The 7,125-nt window shown below is 38.3% G+C and overlaps 1 non-coding gene across 1 annotated transcript; it reads right to left on the reverse strand.

The window, feature by feature from the left end:
• Window positions 1-3,106: 3,106 nt before the first annotated feature.
• On the reverse strand, window positions 3,107-3,213 carry LOC141644637 (small nucleolar RNA R71). The gene has a single exon (XR_012544249.1). It is a non-coding gene; the product is annotated as a small nucleolar RNA R71 (small nucleolar RNA).
• Window positions 3,214-7,125: the final 3,912 nt, after the last annotated feature.

Here is a 7,125-nt window from a genome sequence, read left to right on the forward strand (position 1 = left end):
TTTACATTTCCTTTTCTTGGGCTAATATGTATATTTATTATAATATAAGCACCATTAAAAGTTACATGTATGTGAGGTAGTAAAAATTCGCATCAAAAGCAAATGTAAATAACATATGATGAATGAGAAAGGGTATTATTAAGTGGTAAATAGTGAAATAGACAAAAATTTAAAACTCTAACCCATACACGTTTGTTATACTTGCAAAATTGCACGGGTATGTTCTTTTAAACTTGTTATTATACAAAAAAAAAATTAAGATGCATTTTATATTGATTAATGATCTTTCTTTTAAAGTTAATTATCTTTGAAATTAAAGCAATAATATCTCTCTACCTTTTTCTAGCCAATTTTGTATTACAAAAGTAATAGCTGAGTTTTGTATAGTCATATTTATGTTTTTATATTTGAATTATAACTTTCAATTACAATTAGTATAAAAAAGATGTATTAGGTTAGTTGGCCACATAGTTGTTATGGACTCAACTTGTGGAACGGTATTTTTCTTGTTATCTAAATTTGAGTTTCCACTTTGTCTTGTTACTTGGCGACTTCCTCAAAATACAACATATATAAAACAAAATTATTAATTTGGATGAAAAATAACACATAACTAATAAAACTGCGCGGGTCTGAGTAGTTATAGACCCGTGTGATGTGATCAATATTTGAGCATATTTAGTCCCCGAATTAGCCTCGTTCCTATGCTTTTTAGTTCATATTTGGGTCATTTACTATCTTTAGTCCTTTGTTTTGCATATTCTTTGAGGTTTTGTTTCCTTGGTAGGAGAGGAGTGCAAACATTGCATTTTCACGGCAAAATAGAGCTAAATTGATCGAATCTAATGACCAAGCATCAAAGAGAAGACAAGACTAGAAGGCCTTTATACATAATGTAGTAGATGGGCACTGATGAAGAAGATCCTTGCATCCCCGACAAAATCCCGGAGAATTGTTGGAAGAAGAAAAGAAGAAAAGAAGAAATGGCAAGCTGAACTAAGATCCGAGCGTCTCACCTATCGGGACGCTCGTCCAGAAGCTCCACAGGCCGCTCATCCAAGATGCCAGGCCGCTCGTCGAGAAGCTATAGAATCCGCTCGTCCCGACCTTTTGAACGCTCGGATTTTCCTCCAGAGCAACACGTCCCCTTCTTTCTTCATTCGAGATGCGCATATTTTTGAAAGACTAGCTAAAAGGAGACCCGCGTCTTTTCTTGAGAGGAGCGATTCCTCAAGGACCAATCGTCATTTAAGCCCTTAGTAACCCTAATTTGTGCACCTAATCCACACTATTAATACCCCGTTAGTCTAATTAGATTATCATGTTCTTCTTATCAATTTTTAGTGTAGTTTATATTATTCTAATCTCTCTTTAATCTTGTAATCAACTTCTAATCAAGTATTAATACAAATCTCATTTCCTTAATTTCTCTATTGTTCATCTTTTATTTTGGGTAATTGAAGATTATTTTGGTTTATTGGGAGATTGACAACCTTCCATCAATCATCAAGTACTTCTATTATTCTTTGCATTATTATTTTGGAATCATCATTAGGTATAATTATCTTAATCCCTTTTTAATTATTGTTAATCATCTTCATTTATTCATCATGTTTTGCTTTGTTAATATGATTGACAACCTTGTTAACATGTTAAACTTGATAATGAGTGAGTAGTTTCCTTAACTAGGGTTAATGGGGAAATAGGGGAAACCAACATGGGGGATGATTCATGCTTAATTTAATATTTTCACATAATTTATTTGCTTGCTTGTTGTGATCTCAACTTATGCACATGTTATGTTTGATGAAATGCGAGCCTATGAATCCTTGCATTTTTTTACCCATCACTTACCTTTTCAATGAGACTTGTAAGACATAAACCAACTCGAGTCTCATTAGACCATGCATATAGTTGACTAGGGAGGATTAAGTCGACTTGTAGGTGTTGTACAATCAAATCGATTTGGCTCCGGGACCCAAACCTTCCTAGGATTGTAAGATATAAACCAACTTGATCCTATCACAACAATAATTTCTTGCTTATAATTTGAGAATATGTTTGTATGATCAATTCCCATGAATCCCCTATGAACCCATGACAACCTAGTGCTTTTAATCAATTGTTTACATCTCATTTTAGTCATCTTTCTTGTTTACTTTTATTGTTATTTAGTTTAGTGATCTTCTTATCTCAACCCAAATTGTGACACCCCTTGACACCACTACATGCAATCGAAAATCCTACATCAATACCCGTCCCTTGGGATCCGACCTTTACTTGCCTCTTTATTAGTAGTAGAGTTGTTTGTGAAGTAATAAATATTGTTTTGGTCTAGGTGCTCCTAACGACAAGTAACTGAAATCTAAGCTCAAAGCGGACCGACCAAAAATGGCGCCGTTGCCGGGGACGGTGTTAACTTGATTTGATTTTCTTTGATTGTTATTAGTTGTGTCTTTCTTTGCCTTGGGGAAGTAAAACTCCTCAAGGTTTGTTCTAATTGTTTTCGAGTTGTTTGATATTTTGCATGTCTAGAAGATCACAAGGTAACTTGTTACCCATTGATCACGAAATTGAAAGGACTTTGACAACCAATAGAAGAATCGCTAGAAATACTTTGAGAGGTATTGTTGAGGTTGTAGATATTCAACCAAATACTATTGAGTTCATCAACCCTTTTGCAAGAGAAGGTGAGGAGAACCTAACACAAAATCAACCACACAATCAACCCACAATGCCTAACTTCTCATCACATTCCGTATCAACCGAGGAGAACCTACCAAATGGTACTCCCACACCACAACACTTAACCGGAAATTTCATTGTAAAATCCGCATTTATCCAATTAGTCGAAAGAAGCCAATTTGGGGGGATGCCTAGTGAAGACCCTCACTCCCACATGGAGAATTTTTGTGACTATTGTGATGCGATTTCACAAACCGGAGTGGCTCAAGGCCAAATTCAATGGGTCTTATTTCCTTTTTCTCTAATTGGTACCGCGAAACAATGGTTGAAGAGCCTTGATAAGGCTACTCTTGGAATTGACTCTTGGAAGAAGTTGGCTCTAGCTTTCTACAAAAAATTCTACCCTCCGGAAAAGACTAACATGCTAAGAGCTCAAATTACGGGTTTTAAGCAAAGGGACGAAAAATCTTTGTATGAAGCTTGGGAGCGATTCAAAGGAATTTATCGCTCATGTCCTCATCATGGACTTAGCGAGTGGTTCTTGGTACAATAATTTTGGAATGGTCTTTATGAAGACTCAAGAAACATTCTCAACATGGGATCAAATGGTATGTTCACCGAAGTTGACGATAATCAAACTTGGAACAAGATTGAGGAAATGACGGTCCATAATTCACAATATAGTAGACCTCGCAAGGCTACTAGAGGAGGAAAGCATGAAGTGGACTCTATTACTCAATTGGGTGCTCAACTTAGTGCTCATATTGATACCATCAACTTGAAGTTTGAGAAGGCTATGGCTAAGCTTGAAGAAGCCTCAAAATCACCAAAGCATCATGTTAATTCCATGGTGGCATCTTCATCAATCCCAAGTGAGGTATTTGAGAATTGTGGAACTTTGGGACATGACCAAAGTGAATGTAGGGGAACAAATGAGAAAGTGAATGCTTTTCAAGCATACAAAAGTGGTACCCCTTATTCCAACTATTACAATAAAAACACCAAATTCCACCCAAATCTCTCATACAAAAGCCAAAATGTTCAAAACCCTCAACCAACATACACCCCACCTCCCATGAGAAACCAAAATCAAAGACCCTTTTACAACCAAAACCAAGGTTATCAAAATCAAACTCCATACAATCAACAAAATGACCAAGGTTTTGATGTTAAAAAAGCGGTCCTCCAAATGCAAAAAAATCAACAAGGATTTTTCATTCAAATGCAAAAAGATAGCCAAGCAAAAGACATCACCATCAACAACATCCTGGCCCACACAAAAATGTTGGAAACTCAAATGACCCAACTAGCATCTTCAAGCTCTCAAAGACAAAAGGGGCAATTACCACCTCAAAGTAATCCCCCAAGACACGAAACGGTTAGTGCCATTCACTTAAGGAGTGGTACGAGCTATGAAGGGCCAAAGAAGCAAGTTGAGGATGAAGTTGTGGAAGCAAGTGACAAGGAGAGAGTTGTGCAAAACTCTAAGGAAGAAGAACCCACCAATCAAGAAGTTTCAAAGAAAAGTGAAGAAAAGGCCAAAGAGAAGGAGCCCATTGTGATTAGACTTTCATTCCTGAGTTGTCAAGCTAAGCCTAAGTTTGATGACCAACTTGGAAAATTTATGGAAATTGTTAAGAATTTAGAAGTCTCGATTCCTTTCACGGAATTGATCAATCACGTTCCGGCCTATGCAGAGTACATGAAGGACATCCTTACGAAGAAGAAATCAATCCGGAAGCTTGAGACTATTGCCTTCACTAAGGTGAGTAGTGCCATCCTTCAAGGGAGTTCACCTCCAAAACTCAAGGATCCGGGAAGTTTCTCCATTCCATGCACTATTGGTGACACTACAATCAACAAAGCTTTATGTGACCTTGGGGTAAGTGTTAGTGTCATGCCATATTCGGTTAGCAAGAGGTTAGGAATGGGAGAACTCAAATGTACCAACATCACGCTTCAAATGGCGGATAGATCAACAAAGACACCTTTAGGGGTATGGGAAGATGTTCCCGTGAGAATTGGAAAATTCTTCATCCCGGTGGATTTCGTTATTGTTGACATGGAAGAAGACTCCAACATTCCTATTATCTTAGGAAGACCTTTCTTGCACACCGCGAGAGCGGTGATCGATGTGAAGCATGGAGAACTCACCCTTGAAGTGGGAGATGAAACCATCACTTTCAATCTTAACAAGACCATGAGAGCTCCCCGATTGCATGAGCCATGTTTTATGGTTGATCACTATAGCTGGAAGGATGATAGGAATAAGTTGGAATTTCAATGGAAAAAGAAAGTGGATGATGCTCCATCAAAAGAACAAGGAAATAGCAACAATGAGAGCTTGAAAAGCTCACCCATGACAAGTGAAGAAGATGGCCTCATTGGCCAAGATAAGAAAGAAGGAGAGTTGTCTCCATCAACTCAAGAAATTTTTAGTGATCAAGTAGACGAAGTTTGCGGTCTTTGGGATGATGAGTTTGAAGGGATATTCAATCCCTATATTGGTAATGCTATGAACCAAGACCATCATGGAGAACAACAAGTGCAAAAATCTATTGAGGACCTTTATCATGATAATGAGCAAGCTTTCGACTACTTCTTCAAGGTGTTGAGTAACATCAACAACACCTTGAACATGCCCCCTTGACATCTCATATTGGATGAGAGTTTGGTGGAGTCCTCCCTAAACCACCATTTATAAATATTCTAACTCCCTAACTTGCATTTCAATTATTCTATTGCATTTTTGTCATTTTTGGATTTATATTTTTGTGCCTTGATCAAGATATTCATCATTTTGAGAGAAGTGAGGGAGGGACTTATGATTTTATTGATGTGTAGTGCTTTACCTTAATGTGGGGATAACAATTGCCTAGGCTATTCATGCCTTTGTAGTGCCCCTATAATAAAGAACACGAGAATTGAAGAAAGAAAATGACACAGGTTACGAAGTACCCACGGATGGACCTGAATCCGTGTGGTCAAGGAAGAATCCGAGCGGCCAAATGGACAATCCGCTCGTCCTGAAGAAACCCGAGCGTCTAAGAAGTCACCAGACGCTCATCTGGTAGAGCTGCAGAAATCAAAAATCTGGTCTGACTGTGAATCCGAGCGTCTCAGCTGAGAATCCGCTCGTCTCATTCTGGACGGTCGTCCTTCAATAAAGACGCTCGTCTTTTTGCTGCAAAATCTTGGGATTTTCCCTGTAAAGGAATCCGAGCGTCCACCCAGAAAGACGCTCGTCCCTCCACAAAGAATCCGCTCGTCTTTTCAGAAAGACGCTCGTCCTGTGGTGTCTTTTCCTGAGCCAAATTCTGAAGAATCCGAGCATCCCGACACCTGGTCCGCTCGTCTTCCACTGCATTTTCAAATATAACGGGTATTTTAAACCCTCTTCTCCCTTTCATTCTCATTTCTTCAACCTACAAACACTACCCAAAACCCAAAAACCCCCAAACCCTCATCCTCTCCATCAACAAAATCTTCAATTTCCTCAACCAAACTCAACCAAATCAAATCCAAACTTCCTCACAACAAAAATTAATCACTACTTTTGCAACAACAAGTGATTCAAACACCAAAATCTTCAACTTTTGAGTCGATTTTTAGGATACAAAGCAACATTCATTCATCCTAAATCGATTTGGGTATCACTAAAAATTGAAGATTTCAATCTTTCATTGGTGTAATCAAGCAAAGGAGAATGTCAAGAACTAAAGGAGGCAACAAGGCACCCCAAAAGAAGACACTTTCCAAAAGGCAACTAGCTCTTCAAGCAAAACAATTGTCAAAGGCTTTGGTAGTCCATGAGGAAAGGTTGGAGGTTCAAAAACAAGATCCCCCTATGGAAGCAACAACATTAACAACTCCGGTCATTGAACAATTATCCAATTATCCGGAGGTAATTTTCACTTCCGACTCTCATAGGGAGAAATTCGTTCTCTTTTCTAAGAAAACCATCACGCCTACTAAGTTTATTTGTGAAGATGCATTGTCAAAATTGGGTGTTCTTGAACAAACCAAAACCTTCTTTGAGTCTATGGGGTTGGGTAAATTGTTTACAATGAAAGAATTGACATACCCCTCCCTCACCTTGGAATTTTTAAGTTCTTTGAAAGTCACAAGGGTGGAGACTCGAACCAACATCGAGTTTCCTCTTAAAAATGTTGATAGACGCATAACTTATGGCGAATTGGGTAAGATATTAGGCCTTAGTGATAACCCCAAATATACAAAGACTCCTATCAAGTATGACCCAGCTCCTCTTTGGATGGCAATTTTCGAAAAGAAATTCATACGATTTCATGATTGCCGTGCTCTCTTAGTCCACCATCCGGGCATTAGAGTATGGCATAAGGTCATTGGGAATACTTTGATAGCTAGAAATAGCACAAATCATCTTACCAAGCTCGATTGTATTCTTCTTGAGTCGGCCTT

This window comes from Silene latifolia, chromosome 2, assembly GCF_048544455.1.
Source record: "Silene latifolia isolate original U9 population chromosome 2, ASM4854445v1, whole genome shotgun sequence".
Taxonomy (NCBI): Eukaryota; Viridiplantae; Streptophyta; class Magnoliopsida; order Caryophyllales; family Caryophyllaceae; genus Silene; species Silene latifolia.